The sequence below is a fragment of the Carica papaya genome, chromosome 7 (genome assembly GCF_054855325.1).
Source record: "Carica papaya isolate Zhongbai chromosome 7, ASM5485532v1, whole genome shotgun sequence".
NCBI classification, from domain to species: Eukaryota; Viridiplantae; Streptophyta; class Magnoliopsida; order Brassicales; family Caricaceae; genus Carica; species Carica papaya.
Genome location: NC_142315.1, coordinates 19,344,122 through 19,362,751, shown reverse-complemented (window position 1 = coordinate 19,362,751; position 18,630 = coordinate 19,344,122). Strand labels below are relative to the sequence as shown.

Below are 18,630 nucleotides of genomic sequence, written 5' to 3'. Positions count from 1 at the left end.
TAGAGAGTACCCCGTGGAACAAGGAACGACCTAGATGGTGTCACGTGAGACTGAGGAGGCAGATCGCAGGATGCTAGTTTAGTGTTGCAGACATGGATGGACCAAATTTAGTTAAGAGTAGATGGCCAGTATTGATTTATTCTAGCTACTAAAGAAGGGAGAGCTGAGCTACAATGAAAGAACAAGAAATTGTGCGCGATCTGCTATGGGTATTAAAAGAGGAAGAAAGGGAGCTATCATCATTAAGGCCAAACGAGAGAGAGTACAGATGGGGATGAATTTAAAAGAACGAGAGAGGACAGCTCCAGGGCCGAATTTTATTATTATTTAAAAATAATAATTTGTAATGTAAAATTCACCAACTAATAATTTTGTTATTATTTTTACTGAAAACATAGTCATAAAACTTTACAATTATCTTGAATATTATCTTATTTTACTAACTTTTTACCCACCAATAATTTTCTTTTCTCTTATTCTTGATCTTAGAAATTTTAAATAGACCACGATCATATTATAAAAAATACATTTATTTTTGTCTTGAAATCGTAAGTCCAAAGCCAACTTGATTGAAAATTATCTTCTACATAGGTAGAGCATATGATATCCTTATTATACTGTAATATTTTGAAAATGTTAGCATTTTAGTGTCTCCAAGGGAAATGGGATGTAAAAGAAAATATAATAATAAATAAATAATAAGTTCTATTACTAGAAAATCAATGAAAATTAAATATCTCAGCAAATTCTAATCCACAAAATAATAGGAAAAAATCTGGGTACTTTTGGAAATAATAAAAAAAGAGGGACTTAAATATAAAAGGATGACCAGAAGGAAAAAAAATGGAATTTTCACATATAAGGGTGAATCAGCAAGGTAAACACTAACGAGCCAATCAACTGAAGCCATGTGCGTTAACGACATCTAAGAGTACCAGTGGAACAAGAATAACCCAGATGTTGCCACGTTAGACTGAGGAGGCAGATTGCAGGGTGTTAGATTAGTGTTGTGGACGTGGACGGCCCAGATTTAGTGAAGAATGGACGATCAAGATTGATTTATTCTAGCTATAAAATAAGGGTTAGCCGAGCTGCAGTGGAAGGAGAGGAAATTTTGCGCGATCTACTGTGGGTATTAGAGGAGAACGAGGGGTAGCTACCGTTGTTAAGGCCAAACGAGGGGCGGACGAGGAGGGAGCTTCACCGTCGCATCGGAGTCACACCGAGAGAGCGAAGAAAGACCAATTCACACTTAAGACCTGAATCAACAAGTAAATGTTAATAAATTTCCTAGATCATAAAATCTAGGTTCCTCGAGTGTTGCTTAAATGCATTGTGTATAGTTATAAGGCAATGTTGTAGAATGTTTCCAAGGCAGTAACACAGTCGGAAATGTTAGAGGAGTTAGGTATCGTCGATCTGGTGGAATAGTGAACAAGTTCTGTAGTAGGTGTTGAGTCAGGATAAATCTAATTGGATCAGCCATGATTTTTAACGTTAAATTAATTTGGAGATTTAGGAACAAATGGGAATTGAAAAATGCAGAGCGGTGTAACCAATTGGTAAAAACTCATAAGGAAGCAAGATGAATATGAATACACTTACAAAGATAGATAAATAGCTTATGTGATTAATGGCTTACAGAGAAATGGAAGTAAAATATATGTAGTCGACGACCAATTTGGGTGATAACCAAACTAAAATAGAGATGGTGGAACTGAAGAGAAAGAGAGGAGAGGAGAGAAAACAAAGAAGAGACATTAAGGTGAACCAGAGAGGAACTGAGTTAAAAAAAAAAAAGAGAGGTGAAACAGTATACCTAAATCAATATATATGAAGGTAAGGACTTGGGACAACTGAGAGAATCGGGACAGTTGTAGGCAAAGGGAGATGCTGTGTAAAGAGAACCTTTAGAGAGAGAGTAAATGGTCTTAGTGGACGTTTCGGACAGTGTTGAAGAGAGTGTCTGGAGAGTAGTGAGATGGTAAGGGGACAAACATATGGAGAACCAAACAAAAAAAAAAGAGGGGAAGTAATCCTGCTGAAGGTGAGGCGGGAAAAGAGAGTAAACGTGATGTTGTTTTTTGGCAGAGGAGAAGAGAGAGAGTGTCAGAAGAGGAGGAGAACAGTAAGGAAAAGAAAATAATAATAATAATAATAATAATAGAGAGGTAGAGAGTGAGGGAGCCAACCTTGGTTACTGGATAGTGCAGAGGAAGGAGGGGCTGATGATGAGGGAAACAATGAGAAAAAAAGGAAAAAAATGAAAATGAAAAAAAAAAAAAAAAAACCAGAAGAGACTGGAGTAGAGGAAACAATGCAAAACCAGCTTTGAAGGAATGAAAATGGAATTATGCAAGAAACAGAGAGGAAGCAGAGAGTAGTCCAGGCCGAGAGAGAGAGAGAGAAAAAATTAATTGCGAAGAATGAAAAATAAAACCCGACGAGGGGCGATTTTGAGAGTAAGCTGAGAATCGCTGTTGGAAAATAACAGGGGCATGGGAAAAGACTGATTTGTGGACAAGTTTGATGAAAATGGGGAGTTTATTCATGTTTATTTTTAATATGTTGATTTTAGTTTAAATTGATTTTACTGGGCCTTATAGCTCATTCTTTTATTATATTATAGAAACGATTAAACAGGGACCGATTTAAGAGCTTTCAGAGCCGGAGCATGAACCAGATTGCATACAGAATTAATTGATACATAACTAGTTGAATCTTCTTCTGTTTTACTGTTATTATGCATTTTCATATGAGTTTAGCTACTGTAATAGAGAGAACTAGCTACTGTTAAGTTTTGTGAGGCATGAATTGTATGAGTATATTATACGAGATGTTAGATGAGCAAAATAGTAGACGCATAATATGCTTTTACTTGAGATGGGTTGTTATTGAAATACGAAAACTTTTGTTGACATTGGGACGTTACTCGCCAATACTAACAGATGAATGAATGTTTTGTCATATTGATGTCTTGAATAATGTGCGTTGTTACAATTGGTATCAAAGCAATGTTCCTAAAGCATCCCTAGTTACATAAAACTTAGGATTCTATAGGATTATATGAAGTCTCGAAACTACAAACCTTTAGAAATATTTTTAAAGAAGGTTAGATTGAGAAGTAAAAAGTATGTACACATAGGAGACAATAATAAAAAAACGGGACCGTATGACATTTCAAAATCCTAAAAGTAGGATTTGCATAGGTTAGAATTTGATAAATATAAGATCAAGGAATTATGGCTTCACTCCAAAGCCAACTAGAGGTGATGAATAAATAATAATCATAGTCAAACACAAAGAATGTCAAAAGATATTAATGGTGTTCTAAGCTACTATTGAAAAGATTGACCCAATACAGACAAAGGAATAGGAAGTACAACTGTGAGTTATAAGTTCGACCTCGGGATAGAAAAGAGAAATAAGGCAAACCAAATTCTAAAGGAAACTATGAGGAGAAGTCTTAGATACCCAAATAATCTAGGAGAATCTCTGAAAGAATCTTTGGCCTAAGTTCATCAGAGACTAGAAAGAAACGAAATAAATATTTGAACGACTGGTCATACCTTTCGAACTTTTGTACTTTGAACCCCATTAGAGGAGGATCATCCCTTCACACAATTGTATTGTCTGCGGTAAATTGAGGGCTAACTAGTGGCACTCACCAAGAAGGTAAAAGTATATTTGACCCCTAAGTGAAGATGGAAGTAGAACACATACCAATAAAACCATTGTGTAGTCATCCAGGGACACTTAATCATAGAGTTCGTGATTCGTAAAAAAATATATTTATTGTTTAGAATTCCAAAGTCATTAGAGTGATTCATATGTTTTAGTGGTAATTAAAGGTTATATCAGCTTTAGACTATGGAAAATAGTTTCCAAATTATTCACATTTTAATTTTCCAAAAATTTAGGAAACAAATAGTTTTTCTTTATTTAGACATATGAACATAAGAAAAGATGTAAAAGTAACAAATTTTGGTTTTTATATATTGGGTATATGAAGTATGGCAGAAAACAAATGTCTAAAAGTGAACGTGATGTTTAAAGGTCTGGCTCTAGCATGTTTAATATATTAGCCATATGAAGTATCATGTTTACACTTACCGCGAATTTCAGATTTTATTTATCATCTCTGGAGATTAGTGCTATTTAATTGTTGATTCTCATAGCTTACATTCGAGGGTCATAAATTGATTTTTTCAAGGGCGACGATGAGTTTGAAGAACTCGAAATCAATGATGAATGGGATGATAAGGAAGAAGGAAAGGCAAATGTTAAAGCAAGTAAATATATCAAACATGTTGGAAGACCAAATAAATATCAAGACTTTGATGGCTTTTGAGGAGTTAGCATGAATACCCTTTAAGAAGAATGGTCACCATGCCTGTTTAAAATCTTATCAAAGTTTCACACAAGGCTTACAATAATGACTTAGAATTCTAAGTCACTGAATAACCACACACTTTGTGGATAAGAATGTTTTGGAAAATTGAATAAAACGTGTACTTAGCAAATATGAATCACTTATAGTAAATGAAATAAAGTACATCTAACTAAGACCTTCCAAAATCCACTTCAAACTCGAAGAAAATACAGTTCCTAAGACCAGTAGACCTAATATTAAAACAACATTCAGGAGATTGAATAACCATTTGAGACTTGAATAGATTTTGAGATTCATAATGACCTTCCTTTTTTTTTTGAAAACTAAATATCCTACTTGTTTAAATTCTCATTGAGATGCCATATAAGAGTTATACTATTGGTTCAGAAACCCTTAGGCATTAAGTCATCCTCTACTTGATAGATAGAAAGATTTTTGTATTGGATGAAACAGAGTACACCTAACTAGAACTCTTCTTCCTGACACTTTTTGTTCCTTCCAAAATAAATTTTCAAGGAAGGAGATTGTCCTAGGGACATGTTCGGACAATAAGTCCTTAATAATATAAAGATAAACCCAGAATACAATTACTTTATATATAACAAGAACAAAAAAATTATATAATTTACTAACATATTAAAACAAACCTCTAAAGTAGACATTATTAGAGTAGTGCAACGAAAGCGTGGAGGACAGTAACACACCAACCCACGAGAGATTCATCTCCAAACCAACAATGACAAATTAATGATATGATAAACTTGTGGGACATAGCTTAAGACCATAGAATAGGTATATTCTAAGTAATCACGTATTAATTTCCAAAAATGGAAGGATCAATAATTTAAACAAGACACATGATATTTGAGTGGTTATAAACATGCCTTATCATTGAGGTTATTCAAATAATTAAAATTTATTCTTGTGCTGAAATTATGATGTAATAAGAAACTCTTCATGATGTTACAAACCAGGATATAAAGCTTTCAGACATTGTTGGATGATGGTAACAATCGCATAAATCATTACCGGGAGATATTGGACTCTAATGAATTTTTGGATTCAACATAATCCAAAATAGTAGTCTCTAGTGGAAACAAAATAAATTTGAAGAGATCTATAACGAAGTTCCATCTGACCCCCATAGCTTCTAAAATCTCTGAGATTAAAATGGCTCCCTATAATGCACTCTATAGTAGATCGTGTAGATCACTAATATGTTGGGATGAAGTTGGAAAAAGGAAGATAATTAGTCTCAATCTAGTAAAAGAAATCATTAAAAAGGCACCAATGATTTTGAGAAAAAAAATCTACAAACTAAATAAAATAAACAAAGAAGTTATGCATACAACTGGAGGAAATTTGATATTTTTGAGGTAGGCAACCATGTGTTTTTGAAGGTATCACCAATACAAGGTTGCTGGACATTCGGAAAGAAAGAAAAACAAAACCCTCAATTCATTGGGCTTTTTGAAGTGCTAATTGCTATAACTGCTTACAAGATAACATTCCACTAGAAGTAATTGGAATCTATAATGTGTTCCACGTGTTAATGTTCTGCAAGTATCACCCAGATCCTTCACACGAAATACAACATGAGTCACTTGCCTTAGAGAAAGACCTAACCTACAAAGAGCAACCCATATGCATACTTGTAATATAGGTGTGGACGTTAAGGGGCTGAACAATACCAATAGTAAAAGTATTATGGCAACATCACTCCGGGGGGGAAGCAACCTGGGAGCATGAAGATGTGATGAAGGTGAGCCATCCCTAACCTTTTCAAGGGACGTAGTAATTTGGTGGACCGAATTCTTTTTAGGGGAAGATATTGTAACATCCTGAAAATGTTAGTATTTTGGTGTCTCCAAAGAAAACAGGATGTAAATAATAAGTTCTATTATTAGAAAATCAATGAAATTTAATCTTAGCAAATCTCGATCCACAAAATAATAGGAAATAATACGGGTATTTTTGGAAATAAAAAAAAGGGACTTAAATAGAAAAGGATGACCAAAAGGAAAAAAATGAAAATTTCACAAATAGGGGTGAGTCAGCGAGGTAAACACTGACGAGCCAGCAGTAGCCATGTATTCTAACAACGTCAGAGAGTACCAGTGGAACAAGGAACGACCCAGATGGTGCCATGTGTGACTGAGGAGGCAGATCGTAGGGTGCTGGATAAGTGTTGCAGACATGGATGGCCTAGATTTAGTTAAGAGTGGATAGCCAGTATTGATTTATTCTAGCTATAAAAGAAGTAGGAGCCGAGTTATAGTGGAAGGAGAGGAAATTGTGCGCGACCTGCTGTGGGTATTAGCGGAGGAAGAGAGGGAGCTGCTGTCATTAAGGCCAGATGAAGGGCAAACGAGGAGGGAGCTTCACAATCGCATCGACTGAGAGAGCAAGGAGGTAAGACTAATTCATTCTTGAAACCCGAATCAGCAAGTAAATGTTAATAAATTTCCTAGATCATAAAATCTAGGTTCCTTGAGTGTTTCTTAAATGCATTGTGTATATTTATAAGGCGATGGTGTAGAATGTTTCCATGGCAGTAACATAGTAGGAAAATTATGGGAAATGGTGGAGTTAGGTATCGTCGATCTTGTGGAAGAGTGAAGAAGTTCTGTAGTAGGAACAGTGTTGAGTGAGGATAAATCAAAGTGGATCAACCATGATTTTCAACACTAAATTAATTTGGAGATTTTGGAATAAATCAGATTTGAAAACTTTAGAACGGTCGAACCAATAGGTAAACTCATAAGAAAGTAGGATGAAATTGAATACACTAATAGAAATAGAAAAATAACTGATGTGATTAATGACTTACAGTGAAATGGAAGTAAGAGATATATAGTTGACGACCGATTTGGGTGATAACCAAACTAAAATAGAGATACGGGAACCCAAGAGAAAGAGAGGAGAGGAGAGGAGAGGAGAGAAAATAGAGAAGAGACACTAAGATGAACCAGAGAGAAACTGAGTAAAAAAAAGAGAGGTGAAACAGTATACCTAAATCAATCTCCTGTAGGTAAACATATTTTAATCTGTAACTCTGGTGGTGCGTGTGTGTTTAATCTGTAACTCTGAGTAAGTGTAGTGTTAATGTGTTGTTTGTTTGTGTGTTATTTTAATCTGTAACTCTGGTGGTGTGTGTGTGTTTAATCTGTAACTCTGAGTAAGTGTAGTGTTAATGTGTTGTTTGTTTGTGTGTGTGTACGATGAAGAATCGAAATAATTACATGTGTCCGCTTTGTATTTGCTGTTAAATGTTATAATTATGAACTGGTATGGATGACATATGTGTACAGTGGAATCGGGTAATAAGGTTCCGGATGAAATATGGTATGTATGCTTTGGTAAAACTGAAAAAGAAAAAAAAAAAAAAATATATATATATATATATATAAAGATGGGGACTTGGGACAGCTGAGAGAATTGGAACAATTGCAGGTGAAGGGAGAAGCTGTGTGAAGGGAGGAACCTTTAGAGAGAGAGAGTAGACTGTTGGGTCGAGGCAGAGGGAGTAAACGGTCTTGTTGGACGTTTTGGAAAATGTTGAAGAGAGTGTCTGGAGAGGAGTGAGATGGTAAGGGGACAAACATATGGAGAACCAAACAAAAAAAAAGAGAAGTAATCCTGCTGAGGGGGAGTCAGGAAGAAAGAGTAAACCTGCTGTTTGTTTTCTAGTAGTGCAGAAGAAAGGGAGTGTCTGAAGAGGAGTTGAAGGGTAAGGAAAAGAGAATAATAATAATAGTAATGGAAAGGCAGAGAGAGGGAAACAGTGAGAAAAAAAATAAAAATAAACAAAAAAAGAGAACAAGGCAAGATTGGAGAAGAGGAAACAATGAGGCTGCAAAACCATATTTGAAGGAATGAAAATGGAATGATGCAAGAAACAGAGAGGAAGCAGAGAGTTGTTCAGGCTGAGAGAGAGAGAAAAAAAAAAACTAATTGGGGAGAATGAAAAATAAAACCCGAGGAGGGGCGATTTTGAGAGTAAGCAGGGAATCATTGTTGGAAAATAACAGGGGCATGGGAAGAGACTGATTGTAGAGAAGTTTGATGAAAATGGAGAGTTTATTCACATTTATTTCTATTCTATTGGTTTTAGTTTGAATTGATATTACTGAGCCGTGTAGCTCATTCTTTTATTATATTATAGAAACGATTAAACGACCAATTCAAGATCTTCTGGAGTCGGACCATGAACCAGAATGCCTACAAAATTAATTGATACATAGCTTTGGTGGAGGGATACCTAGTTGGATCTTCTTCTGTTTTGCTCTTGTTCTGCATTTTTGGATGAGTTTAGTTGCTGTAATATAGAGAACTAGCTACTATTAAGTTTTGAGGCATGAATTGTATGAGTATACAATACGAGATGTTAAATGAGCAAAATAGTAAACCCATAATGTTCTTTTTCTTGAGATCAGTTGTTATCGAAATGCAGCAAACTCTTTTTGATATCGGGATGTTACCCGTTCATACAAACAGATGAATGAATGTTTTGTCATATTGATACCTAACCATATACCACCTCTAATTTATATTTCTACATGTCTTCAAATATTCTCTATTATGCTAATACTGAAATCAGAAAAAAAAATTGATGTTAGAAAAATAAGAAGTAAATTGATAAATCAAAAATTGGATCTTTGTTGTTATACCTAGTTTTTTTTTTTTTTTTTTTTTTTTATGTTATAATATTTTCTAATTCTCAATAGATAGATAATATAATTAAAGAACAAAGAAGATAACAAAAGAAATAACTGCTTATTATAATAATCTATAATTAATAATAACATAGAGTTAGTCAAACAAAATGAAATTCCCATCTTCATCAAACTCCTTATTTGGCTATTCTTTCTTCTCCTCCTCCTTAGTCCTTGGCAGCATCAACAACATACTTGTTAGGATCCTTTAGGTTCTCTTTCACATGTTCAGCATGAGGGAAACAACAGGCAGTGGCAAATGAAACAGCCAGCACATTCTTGTAGGCATTGATGAACTTCTCAACAAGATCATTTTCAGCTAGTTCCTTGTCAGCATTGATAAAATTCTCAACAAAGTCATCCTTAGTCAGATCTGATGTCGTTGAACAAATGCAAGATTCACATTGCATCCAGTCTAGTTTGCTTATAGCATTGAATGTGAACGTAATGCTGCCATCAAACCTGGATTAAATCCATTTGGCTCGAGCCATATCTTGCTTGAGTATATCGATTATATTTGAATTATATTTCAAACATGATAGATGGAGAGAACCTTTTTCTACACATTCAAATTATCATTAGCTTTCATAAATCAATATTTAAATTAAAAAAATAAAAAAAAAATTAAAAATTATAGCTGTGTTGATAGTGAGAAATATATATATATATATATATATATAATCACTTTCTAATATATATGTATTTTTCTCATTTTTTTTAAAAAATCTTTAATAAATATTATTTAAATCTGATACAAAAAATATCTAAACTAACACAAAATCTTAACATTGTGGGAAAATACTCCAAGTTAAAAGACAACAAAATCGTTAAACATATAATTTTAAGATTTTTTTTATTCAACATGAGTAGATTTCTTTTCCACTTCTGTCACAATGGATTAACTCTACAAAATTATAATAAAATTATACATGCAAAAATTATCATTGATCTGGATATTAATTTTTATATTTATGTTAAATGTTAGATGAGATATTCATGGAGAAACCCTTGCTACTTCCTCCATTAGGTTTCTATATATAACAAATCCTTTTAGTACTTCTCTTGTGGCTTATTAATTAAATAAAAAAATATATAATTCGTTAATATTTTCCCGAATTTGCTTAGTTTTTAACTTAATATATAAATAATCTCGTTATACTTAATTACCTTAAATCCTATTTTCACTGTCTATATAATTATTAATTCATTTATAATTTGTTTATATTTTAAGTATTTCATGCCTTGCTAAAAATTAGAATAGAACTGAGAAGTGAACCTAGAGTCGTTGTCGGACACTATTGTCATTGGCATTCTATGTAATCTATCTCCTGAATATACATTCTTTCTAGCTTGTCTAATGGGTCGGTCGTCTTGATGGCCAAGAAATGGGAAAACTTGGTGAGCCGGTTAACAATTACCCAAATGGCATCATGTCTTGAGTCCATAGGCAATTCTATCACGAAATCCATTGTGATATGTTTCCACTTCCACTCTGAAATTGGTAATGACTGACGTAGCCCGCCTGGGCATTGATGCTTTATCTTGACTTGGTGACATACCAAACACTTGGAAACAAAATCAGTTATATCTCTTTTCATCCCGTTTCACTAAAATCAGGGTCGCATACTATGATATATCTTAGTGCTTCCAGGATACATGACAAACTTTGAGCTATGGGCCTCTGTCATGATGTCCTTTTTTAGCTCACTGTCACCTGGAACACATACCCTATCTTGAAATCTAATCAACCGATAGACAGAGACTTGAAATTCTGAATTAACTCCCTGTTCTGCATCTTTCTTGAGGGCTGTTAGGGTAGAATCGGTGGACTGGACTTCCTTTATTCACCGGATCAACTCAGGTTGAACAGTCAGGTGGACCAAACATGTGACTCTCTTCAGGTCCTAAAGTCGTACCTATTGTGCAGCCCCTATTACCCTGCATTCTGAAACCATCAACTAAGCTAATATACTTGTATTTTTTCTGCTGAGTGCGTTGGCTACCACATTACCCTTACCCGAGTGATACAAGATATTGCAATCATAGTTCTTGAGGAGTTCTATCAATCTTCTATGATGCAAGTTATGATCCTTTTGAGTGAATATGTATTTCAAGCTCTTATGGTCGTTATAGATCTGAAAGGTCTACTCATACAAGTAATAGCACTAAGTTTTCAAGGTATGGACAATCACGACAAGTTCTAAGTCATGGGTGGGGTAGTTTTTCTCAATACTCTTCAATTGTTTGAACCCATAGGTTATGAACCTTTACATGCTGTATCAGAACACAACCAAACACTAGGTAGGAGGCATCACTATAAACTGTATATCCACCTATCCCGCTCGGCAAGGTCAACACAGGTGTAGTAGTCAACCGCTTCTTTAGCTCTGAAAAATTTCTTTCACAGTTCTCGTTCCACTCGAACTTAACGTTCTTCTTTGTGAACCGAGTTAAGGGAGCAGCTAGATTAGAAAATTCTTCCACAAACCTGCGATAATAACCTGTCATTCCCAGAAAGCTACGAATCTCTTTGACCGAGGTTAATTTTTTCCAGCCAAGCACTGCCTCAACTTTTTCGGAGTTCACTAACACGCCATCTGTTGATATAATGTGTCTTAGAAAGATAGTCTGCTCGAGTCAGAACCTACACTTAGCTTTGCATACAACTTCTTTTTTTTGAGAACTTGCAAAATCTGAGTCAGATGGTGAGCGTGTTCCTCTCTACTCTTTCATCAATGAATACAATGAAAAACTGATCCAAGAATTGTCTGAAAACCCTATTCATCAAATCCACGAAGATGGCTGGTACGTTGGTTAGTCCAAACGATATGATTAGGAACTTATAGTGTCCGTAGCTGGTTCGAAAGGTTGTTTTGGGAATGTCTTCTGCCTTGATCTTTACCTGATGGTAACCTGAACGCAGATATATTTTGGAGAAGACTTGGATACCCTGCAACTAATCGAAAAGATCATCAATCCTGGAAAAATGGTACTTGTTCTTGATCGTGACCTTATTCAGTTCTTTGTAGTCAATACATAACCTTAACGTCCCATCTCATTTCCTTGCAAATGTGACTTTGGCACCCAAGGAGACACACTATATCGGATGAATCTATTATCCTGCAATTCCTTGATTTGTTTCCTCAACTCCTCCATCTCAACATGATTCATGCAGTAAAAGGGTAACCGAAATAAGCTGGGTGCCTGCTTGAAGGTCTATGGTGAATTTAACTTTTCTATCCACTAGCAGTCCAAGTAGTTCATCCGGGAATACATTCGAGAAGTCTCGAACCACTGAAATCTCTTAAATACAAATTTTTTTCTTGGATTTGCCTAGTTAAAGAAAACAACCAGGTTAAAACACTTGATAATAGAAAAATTTGCCATGAGAGAATAAATGTTAAAGAATTTTATTAATTTGTAAATGATTTCTCATTAAGATGGTTGAATACAAGCTTTTTATAAAAACAATCTACGGTGGTGTAATATGCTGCTAGCCAATTTATTTCTAAGATTACATCAAAGTCCTCCATGTCAATCTCTATTAGGTCCACATTCAATTTTCTATCTATCATATCTATGACACAGACTCTGTATATAACATCCCCTAATAGTGTCATACTCCTAGGAGTAGACATAAACAACACAGAATCAAATTTTTCAGGTAATACATTCAAATTTGATGCAAAAGCATGTGAAACAAATTAATTTGAGGCACTAGTATCAATCAAAACATGTGCAAGATGATTACAGATAGTGTACGTACTCTATATCACGTCTAGGTTAACTTCTGCATTCTGCTGCGTGAGGTTGTAAGTCCTATCCTGAATAGGAGGTCTGGCCTAGTTCTGATTCCTCAGGCATTTTCTCGCATAATGCTAGGCACTCCCACATATGCCGTAGGTATTGTTGAGGCGATAGTAAGGTCTGTCCCCATGATCCTTGCCAAAGTCTTGGTAAGTCCCACTGTGTCCTGTTGTCGGAATCTGAGGAAGAGCCTGAATCATTGGTCTAGATCTCTTGTTCTACTGAACAAGTGCAGTAAGTGTTGGTCTGCAGTGCGAAACCGATGGCCTAAGGTTCCCTACAGTTGGAGGGAAGATGCGAAGGTTCCTCTCCACTAGCAGTGCTTTGGCCAGAATAGTCAAATAAATATTGAGTTCGAACACATACAACTGTTGTCTGATCTCAGAACGGAGACTCCACTCGAACTTTCTTGATTTCCTACCTTCATCCATCATGCTCTCATGGGAATACTGGCCCAACTCTAGGAATTTTCGGGTATATTCTGATACAGTCATGTCACCTTGGACTAGGTGTGCAAACTTTATTTCCTTCAGATGTCGGATGTACTCTGGGAGGTACTTTGCATTAAAGGCCACCAATAATTATTCCCAAGTTACTGGAACGGGCAGGGTGGCCTATTTGAGTTGCCACTAGCGGCCTGCCTCTCCCACTAATATGTAGGTGACAAGTATGACTCTCTGTTCAGAAATCACCCCAAGAGTCGTGAATGCATTCTTTGTCTTAGCTAGCCAGTACTCAGCCTCTTCAAAGGAGGATTCTCCTGCAAAAGTAGATGAATTTAGTCTTTTATACCTCTCAATATAGCTTGAGTCCATCATGAGAGGAACTGGGTCCTGTGGGAGATGGACTGGATTATGCTAGGGATGGACCAGATGGCCCTGTGGTGGTACTGGATGATACGATGAAGGCACCGAATTGTACTGTAGTGGTGCCGGGTGATGCGATTGGGGCACCAAGCTAAACTATGGTGGCAGCAGGGGGTACTGTGGTTGGGGCACCTGATCATACTGTGGTGGTGCTGGATGATACTGTGGAGGAGCAGGGTTATACCGGGTGGCTCAGGATCCTCCTGCTTTGAAATTATCTAGGATCATTTTACTAGAACTCTAAATGCTCTTCCATAGACTGAGGCCAAACTTGAACTTCTCCAAAACAGTAGGGTCATACACTTTATTTCCAAACCATTTGCACATAATAACTTTCTTCCAAAGACTGTTATTTTCATTCCAAAACCTCTAAATGCACTTACTATATAAAGCTTTGTTGAGGCTAGATATGGATTTAATGCCTAATCTGCCATCTCTCTTTGATTTTTTTAGTTGCTCCTATTTAACCAGGCGGATCTTTCTATTAGAGCACCGAGAGATAGTAGATAGGGAGGTTAGATAGGGTGCTATTGATTAAAGTAAGCCTCCCACCTTTGGAAAGATATTTACTTTTCTAACATGCCAGTTTATTTTGAAAACGTCAATGACTGACTCCCAACTTTTGTTGTCTTTATGTTTGGCGCTAAGAGGAACACCCAAATATTTTATAGGGAGTTGGCATTTTTGCATTCGAGTGCTTTAGCAAGGATACCATCAGAATTCATCCTAAGCATTATCAATACAAATTTTTCCATGTTGGTTTTGAGGCCAGAGACCACTTGGAAACAAAGGAGGATGCATCTAAGATGAAGAATGTTCTTTACATCAGCCTGTAGAAAAAGAAAGTGTCATCTGCAAAAAATAAATGAAAAAATTCAAGTTGATGGTCATTTTTCCCACAAAGATACCTCTCAACAACCTCGCGTCTCTAGCTTACATTATAAAGTTTATTGAGTGCTTCCATAACAATAATAAACAATAAGGGGGAGAGGGGATCACCTTGCCTTAAGCCCCTGGAAGCTTTAAAGAATTTAGATGGGCCACCATTAACCAAAACAACAAAACATGTGGTTGTAACACCAGCCTCTCCATTTGAACCCAAAACTGAGGTTCTCAAGCATATGATCAATAGATTCCCAAGAGACTCAGGCTTTTTCTATGTCTAATTTGTATAAAACCCCTCTTTTTTTTATTACTAATAACATCATCTACCACCTCATTTACCATAAGTATAGCATCCATAATTTGGTGCCCAAAGACAAAAGCTTGTTGGTTTTCCCCGATGATCAAATCGATGACATTAGACAATCTACTTGCTAGCACTTTTGAGAACAGCTTATACACACAACCAACCAAACTAATAGGGCAAAAATCTTTAATGTTGAATGCATTTTTCTCTTTGAGAATCAAGACCATAAAAGTGGAATTAATTGATTTGACAAATGCATAAGTTTGATGAAAGTCATTGAAAAATGCCATTGTATTGTCTTTAACAACACTCCAAAATATTAGGAAAAACTTCATGTTAAAACCATCAGGACCCGACACTTTGTCACCGTCACAATTTTTTAGACAATCATAAACCTTATATTCTGTAGATTCAGATTCTAGTTGAGAGGCCGCAACATCATCTAACCTGTTTAAGTTGAGATTTCTCAATTTCGGTCTCTGAGAGTATTCTTCAGTGAACATATTATGAAAATAATTGTATGCCTCCTCTCACATTTCAATGTTGCCCGCAATGCTAGTCTCACCAATAAGAAGCTCTTCCACATAATTAACACTTCTTCTGTAGTTGGCAAGGGAGTGGAAGTATCTGGTATTTTTGTTGCCGTCTTTGAGCCACTTTTCTCTGGTTTTTTGTTTCCAAGAGATGACTTCCATATTAAGTTTATTGGAAAACTCCAGTTTAATATTGTTTTTTCTTTCTCTGCCAATGATGGACAGGCCCAGATTACCTTCCGCATTTTCTAGAAAATCCAGCTCAGTCATAAGGCTGTGAATGTTGCTTTCCTCAGCTTTTTCCACATCTTTTGCCCAGATTTTGATTTTTTCTTTTAGAATTTTGAGTTTGAAGGCAAGGCAGTAACTAGGTGTTCATTTGCAACAAGTATTTTTCCAAACCATCTCAACCATGGATTTGAAATTATCAGACTTGAACCATTTATTGTCTATTCTAAAAGGTGTAGGATCCAATTGATACCACCAGGATCAAGACAAATAGCAAAGTGATCAGAGAGAGGTCTAGTGAATACCTTTTGAGAGAGACCCGACATGTCCATGGGAACATCTTGACTGACTAGAAATCTGTCAATCTTTGAGTAGGATGGAGATTCTTTGTCATTTCTCCATGTCTAGTTGCCACCTTTCAAGGGTAGATCAATCAATTCATGGTTATTTATGAACACTTGGAAGTCTTGGGCTTCAGAGACAGAGTAATTGTCGCTGCTTCTCTCCCATCTTTTAAGAATAATATTAAAATCTCCACCATTCACACCCCTGTTACTATTTATATAAACACTCGAATAATTCTACCTAAAGTATTGCCCTTTCAGCATTGTTACTTCTACAGTAGACACATGTGAAGAACCAATCAACACCTTTTTGCAAGCTGGTAAAAATATAGAAAATATTAGCTACACCTAAGAGCTGGTCCTTACAATCCACAACATCTTTGTTCCATATAACCAAAATACCTCCAGCATTACCCCTTGCCGGACTCGCAAACCATCCAACAGAGACCCGTCTTCCCCGGACTTTTTATGATGTTTTTATTGATCGCCTGAATTTTGGTTTCTTGAAAGCACACGATTGTTGGCTTCCATCTAGACATGCAACTTTTGATGATGTTCCTTTTACTCAGATCATTGAGATCCCTTACATTCTAAAAGATGGTTTTTTCTATCATTTGGATGATGTTGAAACTGCTAAAGAGCCTTCTGCTATTTTTCTCTCTTTGCTATCATAGTTAACTAAGCATTGAAGCTGTTTCAATTCCCTTGTCCCTGCATCTTGCTATTTTTTTCTCCTTTTTTTCATTTGGGGGCTGGTCGCTTCTTTTATCCCATTTCTTTTCTCCAACTCAATAAATAACACTATACCTTTATCTCCAAAACCTTTGTAAATCACTCCCAAGATCTGGCCGATCCCTTTTATGTTTTAGAGAACCCATTCTGAGTAAACCTGAGTCTCATTCCATTCTACTGGCACATTCGAAGGCTAATTAATAACAACTGTTTCTTTAAAAACCAACGAAAGAGGGGAAACAGGCTCATCGAAGCTAGACTGTTGATCGGTCTCCATGACTAAAAGTACCAACTCGATTGCATGCTTTAGTACAGAGAGTAGCAAAGAAGCTTTGTCTAACAATTCCGTATCAAGAGATTTTTCGTAGGAAGGAGTATAATGTACATACCTGTTTCAAGAACAAAGAACATCCATGTCTTCAACTGCAAACTGCTTAGTGCACGACTCCGAAGGCGTAGAAACAAGCGCCGATTCTGAAGGAGTATAACAAAACTCCTGACTTTTTATTCATGTCATGGATCAGGCGAATCCTTTTGGGTCTCTATTTGGATTTTGGGCTTCTTGATTTATATTTATGAGTAGCCTTTTTGCCTCCATGGATCATTTGGGTTTTTTTACTGGTCCCAACATGGTCGACACATTTTCCTTTCTCAGCCCTGCTGAACTTGGGCTTATTCTGGGTGGGTTTAGATGGAGTGGGCCCAAAGTTTCCTCTGCACGAAGCAGGAAAAAGATCCCCCTTTTGAATTTTTAATTTTGAACTAACCAGGTCGGGTCTCTTCTTCTCCATTCAGATTGGGGGCAAGCAGCCCGATTTCAGCGCATTTGCGAAGGACATCCCTCCGCTTTCCTCAAACTAGAAACGGATACCATAATCGCACCTTGGACAGTTGAAGGACAGTGAACCTAAGGAGAGATCACCCCTAACATTGCAACCAACAGGAATGGAAAATGGTCGGTTAGGTTTAGTTTTCTCCAATGGGATTACTAGTGGTGCTTCCATGAGTTCAAAGATGGCTTTTATCATGCGCCACCACCCACCAGCTTGAAAGCCATTCGAAATGAAAATACGCTTGATAGATTTCCCATTCGTCTCAAACAATACTAACGCACGACCCCTTCTACTTTGGGATAAAGTAATGTATAGACGACGATCCTCGCCTAGAAATTTCTTGCCCCATATCGCGCATCCCCGTAGCCAATAAAAATCGCTAACTGCCTCCACTAACCATTTGGCTTCCATTTTGTTTGGGGAGATTGAGGTAGGGGAACCTCTTCCGTTTTCACAGATTCTCAAACCCTCAAGTTTTTTCCCTTCGCAGACAACATCGAAAGATTTCTGGCCAATAAGAACAAAACGTTTAGTGTGCTCCGATGTCACTTCGAGATGGGCGAATTAGGTCGACCAGAGATGCCGACCCTTGAGACAGTGGAAATGGCAAACGGGATAATTGTTTTCTGGACAGAAAGGAAGAAAAGGCGTGAAGAATAGGAGAGATGAAGTTTTGTGAGAGTGAAATAGAGAGAGTTTAGAGAGAGAAAAAGTTTAGAGAGTGAAGTTTTGCTAAATTACTTGTAATTAGTGCAAATTACTAAATTAATTTTTAAAATTTAAACATTAATTACAATTTATTCTTTAATATTCTTTTAGTAATAATTTATTCTCTACTATTTCTCAATTATTTTTAAACGTTCATTATCTCTCGATTTTTAATGTAATGATCAAGATTTATAAACAATTTTAAATATAATACATAAATAAAAATATAGTAATAATAATAGAATAGTAAAATATAATAATTAAATAAATACATGTTATCCA

General features: G+C 36.1%; 2 long non-coding RNA genes across 2 annotated transcripts; one reads left to right on the top strand and one right to left on the bottom strand.

Moving 5' to 3' along the window:
* The first annotated feature begins 847 nt into the window (after window positions 1-847).
* LOC148253040 (uncharacterized) lies at window positions 848-8,949 on the top strand. Its single transcript, XR_015813713.1, has 2 exons — window positions 848-6,805; window positions 8,559-8,949. It is a non-coding gene; the product is annotated as an uncharacterized LOC148253040 (long non-coding RNA).
* Window positions 8,950-9,150: 201 nt separating this feature from the next.
* LOC148253039 (uncharacterized) lies at window positions 9,151-18,388 on the bottom strand. Its single transcript, XR_015813712.1, has 2 exons — window positions 15,418-18,388; window positions 9,151-9,667 (listed from the first exon to the last, which is right to left on the bottom strand). It is a non-coding gene; the product is annotated as an uncharacterized LOC148253039 (long non-coding RNA).
* Window positions 18,389-18,630: the final 242 nt, after the last annotated feature.